This window comes from Macaca thibetana, chromosome 1 (genome assembly GCF_024542745.1).
Source record: "Macaca thibetana thibetana isolate TM-01 chromosome 1, ASM2454274v1, whole genome shotgun sequence".
Classification (NCBI taxonomy): domain Eukaryota; kingdom Metazoa; phylum Chordata; class Mammalia; order Primates; family Cercopithecidae; genus Macaca; species Macaca thibetana.
The window spans coordinates 41974480-41998648 of NC_065578.1; the positions used below are offsets into that span (position 1 = coordinate 41974480).

General features: G+C 42.9%; 1 long non-coding RNA gene and 1 pseudogene across 1 annotated transcript; one reads left to right on the forward strand and one right to left on the reverse strand.

Annotated features, from left to right (window-relative positions):
* The first annotated feature begins 2893 nt into the window (after positions 1-2893).
* On the forward strand, positions 2894-3569 carry LOC126960842 (V-type proton ATPase subunit E 1-like; annotated as a pseudogene).
* A 2154-nt stretch (positions 3570-5723) lies between these two features.
* On the reverse strand, positions 5724-23749 carry LOC126961280 (uncharacterized). Its single transcript, XR_007728246.1, has 2 exons — positions 23601-23749; positions 5724-6310 (listed from the first exon to the last, which is right to left on the reverse strand). It is a non-coding gene; the product is annotated as an uncharacterized LOC126961280 (long non-coding RNA).
* Between the last annotated feature and the right edge of the window lie 420 nt (positions 23750-24169).

A 24169-nucleotide genomic window follows, 5' to 3' on the forward strand; every position in this document is an offset into this window, starting at 1 on the left:
GCCACCCTCTCAAACAAGTCCTGTGATGCCAGGCAGGAATGGCCTGCTTAGGGACTCAGCGAGCTCCCAGGGCCTTTCCCACTGCTTCTTCTACCCCTGTATTTCACTCGGCTCTCTAAATTGACTCAGGTCCAGGTAAGGTCGAAATCTTCTCCCAAAAACTAGATCTTTGGTTTCCTTAGTGGCGGCATGTGTTCAAAAGCAGAGGATCTCCCTTTCCCACTTCCGCAGCTTGGGCACTCACAGTATTTGGGGTGTCTCCCAGGTCCTGCAGGAGCAGTTCACTTCCTTCAGAGGGTCTGTGGGTCCTCACAGGATTCCTGACTTATTCCTGCAGTCGTTCTGGAGCTAAAATTCACCATGCGAGCCTCCACATGCTGCTCTGTCCATCAGAGTCAGAGTGGCAATCTAGTCCTGCCTCCTCAGTGATGAACTTGACTGGATAGGCATATTGACAGGTATAAAATGAAAAAAGAATATATGAAATTTACAAATTCAGTTTAAAATTCTAATATAATTATGTTGTATAAGCTTATAAGTGAGACTGTTTAAAAGAGTTTAGATAGTTCTACCTGAGTTACTTGAACAATAATAAAAGATCCCCTTAAACTGAATTATTATTTTATATAAGCTCAGTTTATAAGTATACTATTCTATCTGTAAATCTATATAATAGATTATATATAATAGACTTACAGATAGAATAGTATACTTATGAACTGAATTTTAAGACTTAAATAAACCTAGGTATTGAGTTTTAAATTAATAAATTAAATATTAACTTAAAACCTAAGCTGCTGTAAGTAGTCTTTTTGTGCTCACAGAATCTGCCCTCAGACATGAAAAAAAAAATTACATGACACTATTGTTATCTACATTTAACAGATGAAGAAACTAACACTCAAAAAGGTTAAGAAGCCAGAGTCAGCTCCATGAATGTCTGGCTCTAAAACCTGTGTCCCCACTTAACATATGGCTTCCTTGACTGACCAACTCCCTAAAGAGACAGGTGACTTGGGAACAATTAAATAAAATGTTTTGAAGTAACTTTACCAAGGTCTGATTATATGTATTATAGATTGATTTTATAGCTAAGCAGTCAATTTCAGCTTAAGAAAAGAGCATTTTTTGGCTCATGTAGCTGAAAAGTTTGACTTCAGACATGGTAGCGTCAGAAATGGTAGCTACAGACTGTGTTGGCTCCATTCAGAGACAGGCTTTCTTTCCCTTTGTGCTACAAGACAGCTGGAGCTATCCCTCTGGGCTAAAGTACAGCTAAAACATGGACTGCCTCTCTTCTAATTGTTCTCACAAAAGAATCATTTCATCTCACTGATATGAATAGGTCATGGGTCCATTCTGGAACTGATCACTGTGACCAGGGGAAGGTGATGCTTTAATGGTCATGCCTGGGGTCAAAAATTGACCCTTGGAGTTTGGGCTGGAGTTAACTATTCCATAAACATATGGACTGAGAGTAGGGAAGGAGCGACCTTCCTTGAAAAGGGTGATTGGATGGCAGGCAGCCAAAATAGATGCCCACTATAGGGGGCAACTTTACCTCTCTTACTTTAAAGTTCTTTGTAGTACCTCACTATATCATTCATATTTACTGCTGACATTTCTCTTTCTTTTGGCCAAGAATCATGATACTACACTATAACTTAATTGAGCGTCGTTTATTTCTCCTGTGACTGCATGTCGAAGGCAAGGGATATCTGTATTGTTTTTCTTCAGTGACCTACGTAAATGCTTGTCTAAATGAAAAAAACCTAGATTACAGGAGACTGGGTTTGTTACGTAAGAGAAGAAATGTTGGAAAAGTGTTTTTAGGGAATTGTAGGTGGCAGCTCTGTAGTGTAAGGAGGAAAAGTCAAATTCACTAAACGCTTATTGATAACTTTCTTTGTGTTAAGCTGATCTGTCTTGGGGACAGTGTTCCAGTGGCCTTCAAAGAGCAACCAGTCTGAGCCAGGTGTGGTGACTTGCACCTGTAGTCCCAGCTACTTGGGAGGCTGAGGTGCGAGGATTTCTTGAGCCTGGGAGGCTGAGGCTGCAGTGAGCCATGATTGTGCCATGCATTCCAGCCTGGGTGGCAGAGCAAGACCCTGTCTTAAAAACAAACAAAAAACAAAGAGTAACTAGTCTAAAGGAAGAGACTGGATGAAGGGTATTGGTTACTGTGATTTGGTTTTGGCCTAGATCTAGGTTATTATGGATTGCATAGAGCTTTGGTAATAGACTGAGTCCTGGAGAAGGTTTGGGTTGCCATGTATGATGTTGGTTGGGTTTAAGGTTCTTATTTTTCATTTATTGAGCATCCCTGTCAAATTCTTGACACCCGGAGCCTGGGGCATGGGAATGAGCAGGTAAGAAGACTCCCAGGATAGGCCCCGGTCTTGATTCAGGGTTACACCCATTACTCTGTTAACAATGTCAGGAACCTAGCTAAAAATAGAGATTGAGATACCCACCAAAGCACAGACATAGGGGCAGACTGGGATAAAGCAGAGACCCACGCTGCCAGGCACCCAGTGAAACAGTGCATTTTCCCAAAGACAGCATGACTGCTGAGATGGAAGCATTACTGCCCAGTTCCAGAGGGAGGCTGTGAAAGGTGTCTGGGCTTCAGACTCAGTTTAGTAGAATTGCGCATACTTTTTACTTTGGCTGTGCAGAGGAAAGACATCTATAAAACACTGCACTCATTTGGAAAACCTGACTGTGGTCATTTTGAAGCCAAGGCTTGCTTAGAAAGTGTGGAAATTGATAAAGTAAAGGAAATTGATAAAGTAAAGATCCGTGCAAGGGTTTCCTCTGCCTAATCCTCCCACTTTCCCCATTCAAACCTAAACTCGAGCCTGCTGCTCTCCAGCCTAGCGTTGCTCTTGCCATGGCTCTCAGCGATGCTGACATGCAGAAGCAGGTAAAGCATATGATGGCTTTCATTGAACAAGAAGCCAATTAGAAAGCAGAAGAAATAGATGCAAAGGCAGAAGAAGAGTTCAACATAGAGAAAGGTCGGCTTGTGCAAACCCAAAGACTAAAAATTATGGAATACTATGAGACGAAAGAGAAACAGATTGAGCAGCAGAAGAAAATTCAGATGTCCAATCTGATGAATCAAGCAAGGCTCAAAATCCTCAGAGCGAGAGATGACCTTATCACAGACTTACTAAATGAAGCAAAACAGAGACTCAGCAAGGTAGTGAAAGATACAACCAGGTACCAAGTGCTGCTAGATGGACTGGTTCTCCAGGGTTTAGTACCAGTTGCTGGAGCACCAAATGATTGTTCGTTGCAGGAAACAAGACTTCCCTCTGGTAAAGGCTGCGGTGCAAAAGGCAATCCCTATGTACAAAATTGCCACCAAAAACAATGTTGATGTCCAAATTGACCAGGAGTCCTACCTGCCGGAGGACATAGCTGGTGGAGTTGAGATCTATAATGGGGATCATAAAATAAAGGTTTCCAACACCCCAAAAAGCCGGCTGGATCTCATAGCCCAGCAGATGATGCCAGAAGTCCGGGGAGCCTTGTTTGGTGCAAATGCCAGTAGGAAGTTTTAGGACTAAGCCTCAGGAGGTGGAGCTCGTTCTCGGCTCTCCTGCTGTGATGTGGAAGATTCTGATATTTGAAGAAATACGAATGTTTCTGTAGCTTCCTCTTTACTGCCCCAATATTGCTCTGTATTTATCAGTGATGCCCCCTGTCACTAACACCTTGCCTAATTGTTCACAGTGGCGGAAGGCTTCATGTAATACGATCAGGACCCACCTCTAGTTCATCTGAAAGTAACACAGCATCCGTTTGGCTCTGCAGCACTAGGGGAGGGGGCAGATGGTGGCTGCATGGGCTTCCTGGGTCTCCGCTCTCCGTCTGGCCTAGAGGTGATGTGTTTGGTATTCTCAGCCCTGCAGTTCCCACTGTGGAGGCTTAAGGCACATGTGGCATACCACTCCTTCCAGCAGTTGTTGCTTCACTGTTACCTGTTTAGGCCTAGAAGTTTTCTCTCACTTGTACATGTGATTTAAAATCTAAGTCCTGAATATGCTTTATTTATTAAAAGAGTTATGTGGATTTTTTAATAATGTGGAAATTACGTTCATGTTATACTGTCAACAAAGATACAATTTTTTTAAAAAAAGAAATAAAAAGAAAAGAAGTAGAATTTAAAAAATCTTTTTAAGTGAAAGTATGGGAAAATAGGAGCAGAGCTGGAAGAGGAGCCATGCAGACCCCAGGAAAGAACAGCTCATGTTCCCTTTCCCTCCTACCTCCCTGGAGGCAGGAGCTAATAAGAGAAGATAGCCTCTGTGACACTCCTTTCTCAGTGTATGTGGGTCTGAGATAAAGGTGGAGGGGGACTTCTTCTGGGAGTGAAGAGGGAGTAGCCTACCCTCCTGGACAAACACAAACCCTGATGTTGTTATATCTGGGCTGAGGACAGCTGTCCATTTCTCACCACTTCTGTTAGGGTTTTCAAGAGAAACAGAACAAATAGATTATATATTTGTTCTGTTTCTCTTGAAAACAGAACAAATATATAATCTATTTGTTCTGTTTCTCTTGAGAACCCTAATAGAGGTTCATTATGGAAATTGGCTCACATGATTGCAGAGGCCAAGAAGTCCCACATTATGCTGTCTGCAAGCTAAAGAACTAGAAAAGTATGTGGTGTGATTCAGTCCAAATTTAAAGGCCTGAGAATGAGGGTAGCTGATGGTATTACTAGCAGTCCAAGGCTGAAGGCCTGAGAACCGGAGGTAGGTGGGGGGTGGTGCAGAGAACTGCTGGTATAAGTCCTGGAGTGTGAAGGCCTGAGAATCAGGAGCTCTGATGTTCAAGGGCAAAACAAGATGGGTGTCATAGCTCAAGAAGGGAGAGAGAAAACTCTTTCTTCCTCTGTCTTTTTTTTTTTTTTTTTTTTTTTTTTGAGACAGAGTCTCACTCTGTTGCCCAGGCTGGAGTGCAGTGATGCAGCTTCGGCTCACTGCAACTTCTACCTCCCAGGCTCAAGCGATTCTCCTGCCTCAGCCTCCTGAGTAGCTGGGATTACTGGCGCCTGCCACCATGCCTAGCTAATTTTTTGTATTTTTAGTAGAGACAGGGCTTCATGTTGGCCAAGCTGGTCTCAAACTCCTGACCTCATGATCTGCCCACCTTGGTTTCCCAAAGTTCTAGGATTACAGGCGTGAGCCACTGTGCCCGGTTGCCTTTTGGTTTTACTCAGGTGGACCCTTAATGGATTACATGATAACTGCTCACACTAGTGTCAGTGGATCTTTTTTACTCAGTCTGCTGATTCAAATGCTAATCTTCTCTGGGAACACCAGCATAGACTCACCCAGAAATAGTGTTTGACCAGCTGTCTGGGCATCCCTTAACCCAATCAAGTTGACATATAAAATTAACCATTACAAGTCTGCCCCTTAGGAACTTGGCATCCATATGTATCTCCTTAAACCATAGTTAGTCTCCAAATAATAACAATAACAAGGTCATAATTCCACTTAACATGATACAACCATCCTGCATGCAACAAAAAATGCAGTAATCCCTTTTCCAGAAGAGGAAGTAGTCTGTGAGTGATGTGTAGTCTTCTGATATCCCATACTTAAAATACTAAGACGTATTTTAAGTATTAACAATACTAGTACTTAGAATACTAGTATAAACTCAATACATCTTATGTTACATGATAAGGGATAACAAAGGAAAGAAAACAAAGATGTTTGTTTAATATATGTATACATACACACATTTTTTAAAAAAATAGGAATGAAATACTCTTGACAATTAGTATTCTTTTCTGTAACTGATGACATGGTTGTAGCTCAGACTTATAACTACCATCTTCAACTACACATTCTGTATTCCCTTTGCCTTCAGCAAGAACCTCAGCTGGTCTTGGTTCTTAACCTAGGAAGCCAGGGTTGGTTTGGGGGCGGAGGGGAGGTAAGCCAAACCTTCATTCCTAAAGGGTCTGGGCCATTCATAGTCCTGCCTGGTATGGGTTGTTGTAGTTTTCCATTGACTTTAACCATAGGACACGGTAATACTGAGACATTCTAAGGGATCTCCTGTGTTCCAGACATATTCTTTCTTACCTCTTTTATGTCACATTTCCCCATGGTAGTCATGGTAGTCCCCAGCCAACACCATAACTCCCCTATTGGCCTGTTGACTCAGAGGCATGAGGGGAGCCCAAAGTGGTTGGATGGCAGTCTTAACTTCTAGTTCAATGGAATTTAGTTCAATTGTGTCTCCTGGTGGAAGCAGTCCTCCCTCTGGATCCAGCAGAGCATACCTTTGTAGAAACAGGAAGCAAAATTTTTGTTAGTGGATCACTAGGGAATTAGTGTGTGGTGCCCTTCCCATTTCTACCCCTTGATTCCTGGACCATAAATCCTGACTATGGGAGAAACAGTACTGTATGTTGGACATTCATTCAGAGCCATACAGCCTTCTGGAGAACCTTGCCTCTGCCTTGCAAAGTATTGCCACTTAGCTGGCTCTGTAGGTGAGTCTTCAAAAGACCATTCCACCATTCTATCAAGCCAGCTACTTCAGGATTGCGGGGAACATGACAACACCAATGAATTCCATGAGCATGGGCCCACTGTTGCACTTCTTTGGCTGTGAGTTGAGTTTCCTGGACAGAAGCATGTTGCATAGAATGCCACAATGGTGAATAAGGCAAGATGAAAGTCCCTGGATGGTAGCTGACAGAAGCATTGCATGCAGGGAAGGTGAATCTGTATCCAGAGTAAATGTCTATTCCAGTAAGGACAAAATGTTGCTCCTTTCATAATGGAAATGGTCCATTATAATCAACCTACCACCAGGTAGCTGGCTGATCATCCTGGGGAATGGTCCTATATCGGGGGCTCAGTGTTGGTCTCTGCTCTTGGCAGATTGAACACTCAGAAGTGGCTATAGCCAGGTTGACCTTGGTGAGTGGAGGTCCAGGCTGCTAAGCTACACATAACCTCCATCCCTGCCACCATAGCCACTTTGTTCATGAGCCCATTGGGTGTTGACATGGGTGGCTGGGGAAAGAGGCTGACTGATAACCACATAATGGATCACCCTATTCGCTCAGTTATTAAAATCCTCCTCTGCAGAGGTTATCCTTTGGTGAGCATTCATATGGAACACAAATATCTTCATGTCTTTTGCCTATTCAGAGCAGTCTGTCCACATACGCCATCCCCATATTCCTTTGTCACCAATATTCCAACCATGTTCCTTCCCAGTCCCTGGCCATCCAGCCAAACCATTGGCTATAGCCCATGAATCAGTATATTATCGCACATCTGGCCATTTCTTCTTCCAAGCAAAGTGTAGAATCAAGCACACTGCCTGTCGTTCTAACACTGGGAAGATTCCCGTTCAGCACTGTCCTTCAAGGATGTCCCAGAGAGGGGCTGTAGTGCTGTACCTGTCTACTTTCAGGTGGTGCCTGCGTATTGTACAGAACCATCTTTAAACCAGGCCCAAGCCTTCTCTTTCTCTGTCAACTGATCATAGGGAACTCCCCATGAGCCCATAGGTACATGTTGAGAGAGAGAAAGTAAGTGTAGCAAGAGCGACCATGGGCATTTAGGCCACTTATTCATGTAACTCACTAGTGCCTTTAGGGACTGCTCTGGCCTTATTACATACATAACACTTCTGTTTGACAATGGGGAGCTGCTATGCACACACAACTTTATGGCTTGGTGAGTTGGATAACACCTCGTTCATGATGGGCAGCTCAGGTAACATGGTAACTTGGTGGCCTATGGTAGGTGTTTAGTTTCTACTAAGGCACAGTAGCAGGCTAAGAGCTGTCTCTCAAAAGAAGAGTACAGTCATGCACTGTGTAATGTTTCAGTCAGATGGGCCACGTATACTGCTGTGGTTCCATAAAATCATAATACTGTATTTTGTACTGTACTTTTCTAGGTTTAGATACATGAATACTTACTGCTGTGTTGCAGTTGCCTACAGTATTTAGTGCAGTAACATACTGTACAGGTTTATAGCCTAGGTGCAATAGCCTAGTTGTACAGTAGGCTATGATATCTAGGTTTGTGTAAGTAAACTGTATGATGTTTGCACAATGGCAAAATCACCTAACAACACATGTCTCAGAACATATCCCTGTCATTAAGTGACTCATGGCTGTAGTTATCTGCCAATAATGTCAAGGTCTTGCTCCAAAATCCCAAAGGCCTGCACTGTGATTCACCTATGCACACCTGCCAAATAGGCTCCCAACAGCATCCCTATCTGCCATAGACTCATCAAGCACCATAGGATCTGCTGGATCATATGGGCCAAGTGGCACAGCAGCTTGCACAGCAGGCTCAACCTATTGTAGAGTCTTCTTTTGTTCTGGGCCTCATTTAAAACTAGCAACTTTTTGGGTCACTTTGTAAATGGACCACAGTAACACAATCAAATAGGAAATATGTTGCCTCCAAAATCCAAAGAGGCTCACCAGGTATTGTGCCTCTTTCTTGGTTGTAGGAGGGGCCAAATGCTACAACTTATTTTTTACCTTAGAAGGGATATGTCCCACACCACTAGCCCTCTAGAAATTCCACTGCGTAGAAGGCTTCTGAATTTTAGTAGCATTTATTTCCCACCCTCTGACATGCAAATGTCTTACCACTAAGTCTCAAGTATACTTCTTGCTCACTAGGTCCAATTAGCATAATGTCATCTATGTAATGGAAGAGTGAGATATCTTGTAGAATGAAAAGATGATCAAGATCCCTGAAAACTAAATTATGGCAGGACTGCGAGTGGATGTACCCCTGAGGTAGGGTGGTGAAGGTATATTTCTGATCTTCCAGCTGGAAGAAAACAGTTTTTGGTAGGCTTTATAGATGGGGTGGCAAAGGCATTTCCCAGATCAATAGACGCATACCAGGTACCAGAGGATGTGTTCATTTGTTCAAGCAATGAAGCCACATCTAGTATAGCAGGTGCAGTTGGAGTCACCAGTTAAGCTTATGATAATCCACTCTAATTCTGTAAGATCATTTGTCTTCTGCACAGGCCAATTAGGAGAGTTCAATGAGATGTAGTGAGAATCACCACCGCTACATCTGGTGTCACTAAACTCTGCAATGAAAGGAATGCAGTATTGCTTTTGTTTTACTGTTTTCCTAGGTGGAGGCAGTTCTAGTGGCTTCTAGTGGCTTTTTCCATGATAATATATCATTGTCAGGGAACCAAAGTGGAGGTTCTACCAACTGCTAAGTATATCTGTTCCTTATGCATCCTGAAACTGGGGTAATAACCACAGGATGGGTTTGGGGACCCCCCTGAGCCCACTGAGGATGGACCTGAACTAAAATTCCATTAATCACCTGGCCCCCATAATTCCCTACTCTGATTGGAGCACCACAGTGACATTTTGGGTCTCCTGGAATCAAGGTCAGTTCAGAGCCAGTGTCCAGTAGTCTCTGAAAGGTCTGGTGATTTTATTTTCCCCAGTGCACTTACTGTGATTAAAGACTATAGGTCCCTTTGAGGAAGGCTGAGGGAAAGACGAACAGCATAAATTTTTGGTAGTGCACCAAGATCCTTCCTCCAGGGGACCTGGATTTCCCTTAATTCAAGGGGTTCTGGGTCTGTAAACTGGCTCAAGTCTGGGAATTCATTGAAGGGTTGTGACTCTTTTTAAAAATGATTTGAGCTAGACTTATTGTTCACTTGATCTGGAACCTTTCTGCTTATACAGATCACTTCTAGGAACACCATGATTAACTAGTTAATGCCATAAGTCTGCAGGAGTCAGGCTATTCCTATTGCTGCTTTGACTCTGCTGTCCATTATAGTAACTATGCCCACCATACCTTTGGCAGTTTAGTGCTGCTACTTGGCCCCTGCCACCACATAATCTAATTACTGTGACTGCCTTTGTTTTCTAGTTCAGTGGCTGTGATTCCCACTGTAAGATCTGGCCTACAGAAGAGAGTGATCAAGGATGTTGGAGATCCCTTCAAAAATTTCATTTATTTATTTATTTATTTATTTAGAGACGCAATCTTGCTCTGTCGCCCAAGCTGGAGTGCAGTGGCATGATCTAGGCTCACTGCAACCTCTGCCTCCTGGATTCAACCAATTATCCTGCCTCAGCCTCCTGAGTAGCTTGGATTACAGGCATCCACCACCACACCCGGCTAATTTTTTGTGTATGTACTTTTAGTAGAGACGGGATTTCACCATGTTGGCCAGGCTGGTCTCACACTCCTGACCTCAACTGATCTGCCCGCCTTGGTCTCCCAAAGTGCTGGGATTATACTCTCATAAATTTATTTCTAAAAGTATTGTGCAAGATGTCTTCTGGACTCTCTTCATGTGGGTTAGTAGGTCTTAAATGACAAATCCATTGTAATGTTCCAATTTCCCCAAGCCTTTGAATCCCTTCCTCTACATTAAACCAGAGAGATCGGGCATTTCCAACTTGCATCATCATGGGCCACCTTTTTCAGCCAAAAACCAAACAACTAGAGCCCTTTCTAACTTCCCCAAGCGGCAACATTAAATGCAGAATCTCTGCTTAGTGGGCCCACATCAATAAATTAAGCCTGTAAAGGAGCAGGATTGAAAAATAATAAATTAGGCCATCCAACTCTATGTTCCCTCTGCCATTATTATATACTCCTAATATCCATTCTCACACATGTTCCCTAAATTTATGCTTGTATAAGAAGAAAACTCAAGTAATTCTTTTGGAATACAACGTACCTTCTCATGAGCCATACCTCACTTTAGGGGCCTGCTGGGACTTGAGTCTAGTTAGGGGTGTAGAAGAAAGAGGAGTGGTGAGGATGAGTCCTGAGAAGAATCAACATGATCTTGCTTAGCAACTGCTTTAGTGGAGGCCACTACCATCCCTCAGGCAATTTAGGATTAATCCCATCGGGCAGAGGTAGAAAAGCCAGTACCACTGCAGTCAGGGAGGCCATTTTTGTTGGGAGTGAGGAGGCCACTTTTGCTGGGGTTGGGGAAGCCACTTCTGCTGAGAGTAGGCAGGCAGCTTTTTCTGGGGGTGGAAAGAACTCTTCCACTGGCAAAGGAGACTTATCAGAATTTAGGACTCAATGTCCTCAGCTTCATTAGGATCTTCCCCTAAGTCCTCATCCTAACATATTGGATGGGACATTATTTCCCAATCAATACCCTCACTTCAACAGTAGGCACCTTGTAAGGCTGGGTGTTCCATTTGCATTGTAATTCAGCCAATTACAAGATGAGATCTTCTGTTTCATTTGTAGCAATTTCAGTCCTGAGGTTATAGGAGATAAGGCTCTCCCTCAGGGCACATGTAGAAGCTCTTAGACCATTTATGTGACGCTCAAGCTGGTAATTTGAATCTCTGAGCTCATCCTCCTCTTTCACCATTTTGTTCAATGACATTAGGAGCAACCAACCAATGGCATTATATTCCTTGGTTTTCCAAAAATGTTTGAAAGTATCATATACAGATTTACTTAGGTTCTTACTTCTTATGTTTGGTAAACTAGGACCATCTAATGCATATCTTTATAAATAGCTCATGCAATAGACTACTAGATATAGAGTCCTTAGCATCTTGAAATCTAAGGAGATTGAAGAGCCAATTCCATAAGCCCCAAAACCAGTTCAGAAAACTCATCCTTAAAATTCTGTTCCTCTAGAACCACTCTGAGTATAAAAATCTGCATTCATCAGCGTTCTTGAAAAAACCAGAACCAATAGGATATTTACATAGATATTAAGGGCAGATGTATTATAAGAATTGATTCAAGTGATTGTAGAGGCCAAGAAGTCCCATGATATACTGCCTGCACAAGAAGTCACATGATATACTACCAGGAAATATGGTAGTGAAATTCAGTGTGAGTTTGAAAGCCTGAGAACCAGGGGAGCCAATGATGTAACTCCCAGTCCAAGGCTGGGGGCCTGAGACCCAGGTGGCTGCTGCTCTGACTCCTGAAGTCTGAAGGCCTAAGAATCAGGAGCTCCAATGTCCAAGGGAAGGAAATGGATGTCCCAGCTCAAGAGAGAGAGAGAATTCTCCCTTCCTCTACCTTTTTATTCCATTCAGATGGGCCTTCAATGAGTTGGATAATACCTGCTAACGCTAGTGTGGGTGAATCATTTTTACTCAGTATGCTGACCCAAATGCTAATCTCTGGGAATACTCTCAAGGCATACCCAGAAATAACGTTTTACTAGCTATCTGAGTCTTCCTTAACCCAGTCAAGTCGACACATAAAATTAACCATTATACCATTCAAAGTCTGCCAGACACATCCTCTGATGAGGTGCCCAGCTTGGGGGTGGAAGACACCCAGTATAGGAAGTAGGTATTTTGAGAGCACATTCAAGGCAGACTTAGGAAACAAAATCCCAAAGGCAGCCAGAAGAATACTAATGTGAATCCTCCAAAAAGGTTATCTTCAAACTGGGTATTCATAACTGGGGATGTCCAAAAACATTTCCAAGGAATATGTGAACATATTTAGCTTTAAGGGAATCAATTTCCAAATCCCGATCTTTACCTTCTGCATGTACTGTTTTCAAAAACGAATCTTCCTGAGAGGAGTAACATCAGTAATACAGCATAATAGGACGTCTCAGACCTTGTTCTTCCGTAGACACTGACTTAATATATGGTCCAAAAAGCTTTTATGAGAATTCTAGAAACTAGTACCTGAGGCAAGCTCAAAGTCAAGAACAGCTATATTAAAATGGGTAAGAAAACCCATTTTCATTTAACTTACAATAGCCCTTTCCCAAAGCCAGTACAGCTTGGTGCTTTCAGGAGTAAATGCTCAACTTGATGCTTCTACCTTACAAGGGAAACAGAAGAGTAGAATGTGCATCCAACATTCAGGCTTTTCAGAGGGCTCCCTGAGGGACTGGTTTCTGTCTTGCCTGACACTGAGTGCTGATAAAGTAAAAATACTCTGAATCCCTGGGAACTGCCGAGAATAAGAGGTATCAACAGCTTGTTGTAGACCCTGAGAACTTGCAGTACTGTAGACAGACACCAGAGGGAGGAAGAGACTACAAGCTTCTGAAAAGACATCAGCAAACCTCTTGAATTGGGAAATTACAGGCACAAGCCCAAGAATACATATCTCCAGAAAAGGTTTGAGAGACCACTCCCCCAGACTGTTGGTTGAGCTGAATGTTAAAGGTTTTCCCCTTTATGAAGACAATCCATAAAAACTAGAAGATATGGTCATTTTTTCAAATCCACCAACTCCTGCAAAAGATAACAAGACATATGATGATAGTGGGAAACATGATCCAATCAGAGGACCAAATATGTCTCAGAAATGGAACTCTAAAGAAACAGAGATCTATGAATTACCTGACAATGAATTCAAAATAATCATCTTAAAGAGGCTCAGCGGGCTACAAGAGAATCAGATAGATAAATGAAACCAGGAAGTGATATGTATAAACCAGAATACCAACGAAGACGCAGAGACTGGGTGCAGTGGCTCATGCCTGAAATTCCAGCACTTTGGGAGGCCGAGGCAGGAGGACTACTTGAGCCCAGGTGTTTGAGACCAGCCTGGGCAACACAGTGAGACCCTGTCTCAAAAAAAAAAAGACAAAATCTATTAAAAAAAGACCAAATGGAAATTCTGGAGTTGAAAAAAACAATAACTGAATTGAACAATTCACTAGAAGGGATCATAACAGATTTAAGTGAGCAGAAGAAACAATCAGGAAATTTGAGACAGATGATTTGAAATTACTGAGTCAGGGGAAACAAAAGAAAAAAGATGAAGAAAAATTAAGAAAGCCTAAGGGACTTATGGGATACAATGTATGATCCAAAGAAGCCAACCCTGAGACACATAATAACCAAACTGTCAAAAGTCAAAGAGAGACTCTGAAGGCAGCAAGAGAAGAGTGACTCATCAAGTACAAGGGAGCTCTTATAAAATTATCAGCAGATTTCTCAGCAGAAAACTTACAGGACAGAAGGGAGAGGGATGATATATTCAGAGCACTAAAAGAAAACCTGCCAAGCAAGAATAATATTCAGGAGAACTGTCCTTCAGAAATGGAGAGAAATTTGGTTTCCAGTCCAGCATGTAAGGACCTTAGAAGATAATACTCCCATCTAAACAAGTTAAAAAGCTGAGCAACAACAACAAAACCAAGCAATAGGTGAACATCTCTTCTTAGATTTGTTAGAGGAATGAGACCACTAGGCAGATTGCTGCCTCCAAAATTGGAGAGACAGGAAAATACAGAGAGTCACAAGTTACTGGAAATGCAACACATGAGCAGAAGCCTCTACAGGAGGTTTGAAAACAGGAATAGGAAAACCTAAACAGTAACTGACCCAATTTTTAGAGAATCAGTGTGGACAACTCAAGGAGTTAAAAACTCCACCAGGGGCCAAGCATGGTGGCTCACACCTGTCATCCCAACACTTTGGGAGGCTGAGGTGGGAGGATTGCTTCAACTCAACAGTTTAAGAACAGCCTAGGCAACATGGCAAGACTCCGTCTCTACAAAAACTTTAAAAATTAGCTGGATTTGGTAGTGCACTCCAGTAATCCCAGCTCCTCAGGAGGCTGAGGCAGGAGAATCGCTTGAGCCTAGAGGGATTGAGGCTGCAGTGAACCATGATCATGTCACTGCACTCCAGTCTAGGTGACAGAGCAAGACCCTGTCTCAAAGAAAAAAAAAACACATTTCAGGGATATTGATTATGGAGACCCCTCAACACTTTTGTGATTTTTATCTCTCAGAGCTCTACCAGATCCTCACAGTGAATCTCAGAGAAAAATCCCTTCATGCTTCTAGCAAAGGGAGGGGAAATAAACCATTTGTAGTATGCCAGAACATTCTGTTGTTTTTAAAAAGGTCTACCCTTAGGAGAAATAATTTTGCCAGAGCCTAACCTATCTTGGGGAAGGGAAATACCCAACTCCAACAGGCTGTAGCTTCCCATCTGGGGGAAAGGAAATACCAACTCCAGCTTCCTCTAGGCTTCCCTGTAGGAGAAGGGAGATACCCAACTTCAGTCTCCTCTAGTGGTTCTGCCCCCACCTAAGGGGAAAAAACACAAGCTGAGAAGCACTGGTGAAGTTCGCAGTCCAGACCCACAGGCTTACCAAAAGATTGAGACCTAATAGTAGAACTGCAGAACACTTCTCCTCCTGCAACACCGCACTGTTACGTTACTAAAGATCTATATCTTTTTTTTTTCTTTTTCCAAGACAGAGTCTCACTCTGTCGCCCAGGCTGGAGTGCAGTGGTGCGATTATAGCTCACTGTAGCCTCGAACTCCTGGGCTCAAGTGATTCTTCTGCCTGAGCCTCCCAAGTAGCTGGGACTACAGGCAGGCTCAGTTAAGGTTTTGTTTTTTGTTTGTTTGTTTGTTTGTTTAGAAATGGGGTCTCACTCTGTTGCCCAGGCTCTAAAGGCCTATTTACCACAGTTCCATTTATCCAGTACAAAATGGCTCATTTTTTTCCAACAAAAAAATTAGAAGACACACTAAAAGGCAAAAAAACACAGCTTGAACAACTAGTGCAAGCATCAGAGCCAGACACAGACATGGCAGGGATGTTGGCATTACCAGACTGGGAATTTAAAACAACTATGATTAATATGTTAAGAGCTCTAATGGAAAAAGTAGATAACATGCAAAAACAGATGGACAGTTTAAACAGAAAGATGAAAATTATAAGAAATAATAAAAAAGAAATGATAGAGATAAGAAAAAAACCACTAACAGAAATGAAGAAACCTTTTGATGGACTGATTAGTACACTGCACATGGCTGGAGAAAAAAGAACCTCTGAGCTTGAGGATATGTCAACAGAAACTTTGAAAGCTGAAAGTGAAGAGAAAAAAAACGTGAAAAAAACGAGAAAGAATATCCAATCACAAAAAATGTAATATAGGCATGATGAGAATACCTGAAGAAGAAAGATAGAAAAGAACAACATAAACATTTGAAGCAATAATGCCTGAGAATTTCACCAAATTAGTGCCAGACACCAAACCACAGATCCAGGAAGCTCAGGAATCACCAAGCAAAATAATGCCAAAAATAAACAAACAAAAAAAAAGCTACACCTACACATATAATATTCAAGCTGCAGACAACTAAAGATGAAGAAAAAACTTTGAAGGAAGTCAGAGGATAAAAAGCCACTTACCTACAGAGGAGCAAAAATAAGAATTATATCCAACTTCTCCTCAGAAATCACATAAGCAAGAAGATAATGGAGTGGAATACTTAAAGTGTTGAAAGAGAAAAAGCCAAAGTTAAGGTTAAGGTTTTGTTTTTTTTGTTTGTTTGTTTGTTTGTTTGTTTAGAGATGGGGGTCTCAGTCTGTTGCCCAGGCTCTAAAGGCCTATTTACCACAGTTCCATTTACCCAGTAAAAAATGGCTCATTCTAGGATTCTATACACAATTTGGAAGCAATCAGATTGAAATAAATAATACAAATAATAAAAATTATATCAGCAATCAATGAATTGAAAACAGGAAATCAATAGTGAAAATCAACATAACCAAAACCTGTTTCTTTGTAAAAATCGATAAAATCATAAGCTTCTAGCAAAGCTAGCTAAGAAAAAAAGAGAAAAGACATGAATTATGAATATTGAAAATGAAAGAGAGATCAATTCAAATCCCATGGATGTTAAAAGAATAATAAATGAATATTATGAACAACTCTATGCCCACAGATTTGATAACCCAGATGAAATGGACCAATTTCTTGAAAGACACAATCTGTTAAAACTCACACAAGAAGTAGACAATCTGAAACAGGCTTGCATCTGTTAAAGAAACGGAATCAATAAATAATAAACTCCTCAAACAAAAAGTACTAGGCTTGGATGGATCCACTGGTGAATTCTACCAAACATTTAAGAAAAAATTATACCAATTTTCTAAACATCTTCCAGAAGATAGAAGCAGCTCATTCTATGAGGCCAGCATTACCCTAATACCAAAACCAGATAAATACATTACAAGAAAACTACAGATCGATTTGTCAATTTAAAATAAATAAATAAATAATAAAATTTAAAAAGAAAAATACAGGCCATCTCTCACGAACATAGATGCAAAAATCCTCGACAAAATAGTAGCAAAGCACACCCAATGATGCATTAAAAAAATATTATATACCATGACCAAATGTGATTTATTCCAGGCATGCAAGTCTGGTTCAACATTAAAAACTCAATTGGCTGGGCATGGTGGCTCATGCCTGTAATCCCAGCACTTTGGGAGGCTGAGGCAGGCGGATCACCTGAGGTCAGGAGTTTGAGACCAGCCAGGCCAACATGGTCAAACCCCGTCTCTACTAAAATACAAAAATTAGCTGGGTGTGGTGGCACACACCTGTAATCCCAGCTACTCAGGAGGCTGAGGCAGGAGAATCACTTGAACCGGGAGGTGGAGGCTGCAGTGAGCCGAGATTGTACCACTGCACTCCAGCCTGGGCGGCAGAGTGAGAGTCTGTCTCAAAAAAAAAAAAAGAAAAAGTATTTCACAAAATCCAACATTTGTTCCTGATAAAAACTCTCAGGAAACTAGAAATAGAGAGGAACATCCTCAACTTGATTAAACAATGTTCACAAAAACCCTACAGCTAAATATTATACTTAATGGTGAAAAATGTGAAGCATTATTGTTGCTAAGATCAGGAACAAGGCAAGGATGTCCTCTTCACTATTCCTTTCCAACATTGTATTGGAAGTGCTAGTTTATGCAACAAGATAAGAAAATGAAATAAAAGGTATGCTGATCAGTAAGGATGAAGTTAAACTATTGTTGTTGGTTGATGACATGATTGTCTATATAGAAAATCCAAAAGTATCTACAAAATAACCCCTGGAACTAATAAGCAATTAATTATAGCAATGTTGCAGGATACAAGGTTAATATACAAAAGTAATTTGCTTTCCTATATGATAGCAATGAACAAGTGGAAATTAAAACATACTACCATTTGTATTAGCACCCCCCATATTGAAATACTTATGTATAATCTAATAATATATATGCAAAATCTCCTATTTTGTGGATATGATATAGTAACAGTGTGGTATCTTGTTTGAATATATAAAGAAGAGTAATGTAAGAGTTTTATTGTAAAATGACTATATCGGCCTGGCACGGTGGCTCACACCTGTAATCCCAGCACCTTGGGAGGCCGAGGCAGGTGGATCACTTGAGGTCAGGAGCTCAAGACCAGCCTGGACAATATGGTGAAACCCCATCTCTACTAAAACAAAAATACAAAAATTAGCCGGGCATGGTGGTGGGCACCTGTAATCCCAGCTACTCAGGATGCTGCTTGAACCCAGGAGGTGGAGGTTGCAGTGAGTCGAGATTATGCCACTGCACTCCAGCCTGGGTACAGAGCAAGACAGCATCTCAAAAAATAATAATAATAAAATAAAATGGCAATATCACATAGCAGAAATTAAATCTCCTGCAAATATTTGAATTTAAGAAGATAAATTTGTAACTTCAATCTAAAAATAAGCAAAGAGATAGTTTTTCAAATTCTTTTTTTTTTTTTGAGACAGGATCTTGCTTTGTCACCCAGGCTGGAGTACAATGCTGTGATCATAGCTTACTCATTGCAACCTCGACCTCCTGGGCTCAAGCAATCCTCCCACCTCAGCCTCCTGAGTAGCTGGGACTATGGGCGTGCACCACCACACTCAACTAACTCTTGTATTTTTTGTAGAGACAGGGTTTTTCCATGTTGTCCAGGCTGGTCTCAAACTCCTGAGCCCAAGCGATCCACCTGCCTTGGTCTCCCAAAGTGCTGAGATTACAGGTGTGAATCACCAGGCCTGGCCTCAAAATTCTTTTGGGAAGTATGTGAGCAAAAAAATTTGAAGATAACTACTCTAGAAAAAAGACAGAGATGTGGAATTCATTTTGAGACAGCGGAGGAAGATGGAAAAACTGATATCCTAGGTTGGAGTCAACACCACCCTCGTCTTGAACCATAATTCAAAATCAAGCTCTTTGTCCATGACAATTGTGAGGCACTGGGATCCAGTCCTTTATGAGGAGAATAGGACAAAAACAGTGAGTCTGAGAAGAAAGGAAATCCATTACCACTTAATAAACGTGCTTAAACCTTCTCACCTACTGCTTTATGCAAACATGTATGGAATAACTTTTGTAAGAGATTGCACATTTTAAGGGGAAATTTGTGATTCCCCTGCTCCCTGATAAAAACTGGGTAAAGGAAAGCCCAAGTAAATTGACAGGTCCTTACCAACTGTCATTTCAAAGCATTAGTCAAGGCCTTTGACAAGCAAAGTGGGGACTGGGCAAGCTGGTTGGAGTTTGGGCCCAAAGCCTGAGCTGGGAAAGAGGCCAAGGGACTTAGATGTCTAAAATTCAATTTTAGGTTATGTTGTTATGATTTAAATCCCTTCTCCCCCACTTTCTAAAAAGGTTTATACGAGCCTTAGATTAGTATATTCAACTGCCTACTCAATGTCTTTAGCTGAATGTCTACCAGGATTCAATTTAACACATCCAAAACTGAACTTTTGATTCCAATTTTCTCAGTGGTCCCTTTCTCAGTTAATGGTACCACCATTTATCCAGTCAATTTGGCTAACCTTTATTTCTCTCTGTTTCTCAAACCTCACAGCCACCCCATTAGCAAATCCTGTAGGCTGAATCTTCAAAATACATCCCCTCTGACTACATCTACTTGTTGCTACTACCTGAGGCAAGCCACCATCACCTCTTACCTGGACAACCGCAACTGCCTCTTGACTGTTCTTCCCACTTCCACCCTTGCTCCCCTACAGTTTACAGCAGCCAGATGATCCTTTAAAAATGTAAATCAGGCTGAGTACGGTGGCTCACGCCTGTAATCTCAGCACTTTGGGAGGCTGAGGCAGGTGGATCACCTGAGGTCAAGAGTTTGAGACCAGCCTGGCCAACATGGCAAAACCCCATCTCTACTAAAAACAGAAAAATTACCCGGGCGTGGTTGTGGGTGCCTGTAATCCTAGCTACTCAGGAGGCTGAGGCACAAGAATCACTTGAACCTGGGAGGCAGAGATTGTAGTGAGCCAAGATCATGCCACTGCACTCCAGCCTGGGCAACGGAGTGAGACTCTGTCTAAAAAAAAAAAAAAAAAAAAGTAAATCAGATCATGTCACCTTTCTGGCCAATATTCTCCAGTGGATCACCACTGAAATAAAACCCAAAGTTGGCCAGGCACGGTGGCTCATGCCTGTAATCCCAACACTTTGAGAGGTGGAGGTGGACGGATTACCTGAGGTTAGGAGTTTGAGACCAGCCTGGTCAACATGGCAAAACCCTGTCTCTACTCAAAATACAAAAATTAGCTGGGCGTGGTGGCAGGCACCTGTAGTCCCAGCTACTAGGGAGGCTGAGGCAGGAGAATTGCTTGAACCCAGGAGGCAGAGGTTGCAGTGAGCTGAGATTGCCCCACTGCACTCCAGCCTGGAAGAGTAAAACTCCATCTCAAAAACCAACCAACCAACCAACCAACCCCAAAGTCCTCATGTGATATAAGAGGCCCTACAAGATCTAGCATCCTGCCACCTCTCTGACCTCATCTGTGTCACCCTGGTCCAGCTACCCAGGCCTCCTTGTTGGTCTGCTAACATGGTCCTGCCTCAGTACTTTCGAACTTGCTCAGAAGGCTTTTCTCCCAGATACATGTATGATTTGTTTCCTTATCTCATTCAGGTCTGTGTTCACATATCACTCCTTGAGGGAAGGCTTCAAATGATCTCATCTAAAACTGACCCCCATCCACACTGCCGCTTTCATCCCCTTAGGGTGGTTTTTTCCCCCTAACACAAATCACCATCTAAGTTTATCACACATTGTTGGTTGCTTATTGGGTTTCCCCCAACAGAATGTAAGCTCCGTGAAGGCAAATCTTTGTTTTCTTATTGCTGCATCCCTGGCATCCAGGAGGTGCTCAGTAAATGAATGAAGTGAAACTAAAGAAGATATGAGTTCCATGACAGGAAACAGCTTGTGGTAGAAACCCTGCGCCTGTTGGTTTAGGGGATGTTGACCGTCAGAACCAGAGATAACCTTAAGAATAGAAGAGATCCTGCCAGGCGCTGTGGCTCCACCTGTAATCCCTGCACTTTGGCAGGCCAAGGTAGGTGGATTACCTGAGGTCAGGAGTTCGAGACCAACCTGGCCAACATAATGAAACCCCATCTCTACTAAAAATACAAAAAATTAGCTGGGCATGGTGGTGGGGACCTGTAATCCTAGCTACTTGGGAGGCTTGAGCCGGAAGGATCACTTGAACCCAGGAAGTGGAGGTTGCAGTGAGCCGAGATGGCACCACTGCACTCCAGCCTGGATGACAGGAGTGAAATTCCATCTCAAAAAAAAAAAAAAGAAAAAGAAAAAGAAAAAAAAAGGAATATAAAAGATCCCTGGGGGCCAGGCATGGTGGCTCACGCCCATAATCCCAACACTTTGGGAGGCCAAGGCAGGTGGATCACGAGGTCATGAGGTCAGGAGTTCAAGACCAGCCTGGCTAACATAGTGAAACCCTGTCTCTACTAAAAATACAAAAATTAGCTGGGTGTGGTGGTGGGGGCCTGTAATCCCAGCTACTCAGGAGGCTGAGGCAGAGAATTGCTTGAACCCAGGAGGTGGAGGTTGCAGTGAGCCGAGATCGTGCCACTGCATTCCAGCCTTGGTGACAGAGGGAGACTCTTTCTCAAAAAAAAAAAAAAAAAAAAAAAAAAGAAAGAAAACAAAAGATCCCTGGGAATTCACAGAAACCTTGGGGGTGATTACCAGACTTTCTGAAGCGTTTGGAAGGGGGAAGATGATGTAACTTCAGCTGACATCTGCATTACAATATATATTATCTTATTTCATTTTAGTATTACAACAGACAAAGAAACAGAAGATCAGAAAGGTGAAGGACTTGCCCAAGATTATTCAGGTCAATAGCAGAGCTAAATAGCTAAATCAGCTATTTCTGACTCCAGAAACCATATTTTTTCCAAGACCCAGCATAACTGAGGAGGAAACTTGGCAACAAGTGTGTGCTCAGTTAGGCAACGGTTCAAATAATTAAGCAAATGCTTCATAAAGTGACAGCTAATTTGGTATTTTGATATCAGATAATCCTAAGGAGAGACCAAAGGCAGACCAGGAGAAAGGAGCTTAAACAAAAAGTTTTAGGGTGAGGAGCTGTCCTGGGAACATAAGAGTACATCAGCTTCGCTGGAGATTAGGGTGTGGAAGGAATGTATTGGGAGATAAGGTCGGCAAAGGCCAGAATGTGGTTAAGGAATTTGGGCTTTATCATGAGAAAGTGGGGAGTATTAACCCATAGAATAATGTGGTCAGAACACATTTTTAGGAAGATCATTTAGGAAGCCAGGGTCAGGGATACCGGATGGATTTGTTGTAGTAGGACCAGTCAAGGGTTCCCTCCAAAGCAATGTAGTATCTCTGAAACCCTGAAAAGGTGAGGTTAAACCCTGCCTTGATCGAAATGTTCACAAAACAGCCACTAGTTGGCAGGAGTGTGCCAATGAATGAATGAGCCAAACTCCCAACTAGCACAGCTTCCCTTCTCTCACTCCTTGAGCTGTGGTGGGATATGATCAGCTGGTGGATAACAGGAGTAGGTGGGAGGGCAATCTCTTCGGAGGAAACTTCAAAGGCCCAGAGGAGAAGGAGAATGTGATCAGAGAACAGAGTGGATGGATGGCTGGAGGATAGGGTTGGAGTCGAGTGGGGCCAGCCGTGAGGGAGAGAGCTTGATCATGAATGACTTGAATTTTCAGGTTAAGAAACACAGACATTATCCTGAGAGAAATGAGGAACCCACGAAGGTTTTTAAGTAGGAGAGAGACATAACTAGATTTGAATTTTAGGAAGATCATCGATTGCAGTGTGGAGAATGAGGAGGAAGGAGGAAGCAGAGCCAGTGAGAAGGCAGTTGCAGTGATCCTGGGAGAGGTGATGAGTGGCCAGCACTAGGGGCAGCAATTGCAACGGACAGACGGGCCAGAATTGTAGGAGACTTATGAAATAAAAATCACAGAATGAAAAAGGGGCCACTAAAAATGTAGTTGACAGAAGAGAATGAATATCCTTTCCCTATTATTAAATGCATCCTGAATTGTCAGATCGTCTACCTAAAATTGCACTGGAAGAACTCAGATTTCAGAACTTCTTGGCTTCTAAATTCTACTTCATTCATTCAATAATCCTGACCAGAGTCTGTGGTGGAAAGTGGGGACCAAGGAACGGCTCAGTCCTGTACCTGCGGCAGCTGCCCCCACCCCGCCCGCGGGCCCAGTGTGGTGGAAAGATAGTCAATTCCGGTACAGCGTGGAGAGCGCTTTGATGGAGAAAATACAAGCCGATGTAGTGTCCCCGGGAAAACCTGATCCAGAAGGCTTCCAGGGAGAGGAGATTTTGCGTCTAAGATTTCAAATGAAACATCTCATAACACTGTCAGTGAAACAACTAAGCACTGCTGGGAAAAGATGGTGGCCTGCTGGGAAAAGATGGTGGCCCGGAGAACAGTCCCGTTATCTATTTACCCCTTTTCGTCAGAAACCGTAGGCGTCACCTTATGCAGGATAGGAACCCGGGTGAGCTACGTCCCCAGGGATGCCCAGCGATACACAAGTCACCGTCACCCCCTCCAGAGTAAACAGCATCGCCTGACAAGCAGGCGTCCGGGTCGTCCTCAAGGGCCAGCGCCTGGAACCGCCAGGGTGTGATTGGTGGAGTCTTGGAGCCCGCCCCTCGTCGGGCCCAAAAAGTCGTCTCTGATTGGTGGAGACGCCACCTGGCCCCGCCCCTCCCCAATCTTGTCCGGGCGCCGCCGGCGGCCGGGCTTTGGGGACCGTTGTGAAGTCTGGGGAGGATGCGCCATCGACCCCGGCAGTAGGCGGCCGAACCTTGGTCCCAAATCTTCTACCCCGGGGTGGATTGCGGCCCCTAGAGGAAAGGCTTCAGCGGACCGACCGGCAGCTGTGCCGCCACGGCACTCTGGGACACGCTGAGGGCGGGCCGGGCTCCCTGCGCCTGCGCTGACATTTTGCAGTTTGGGAAATGGCGGTGCTCGGGGACGTGGCGGGAGGGAGCTGCGAGTGGATTGTCGGGC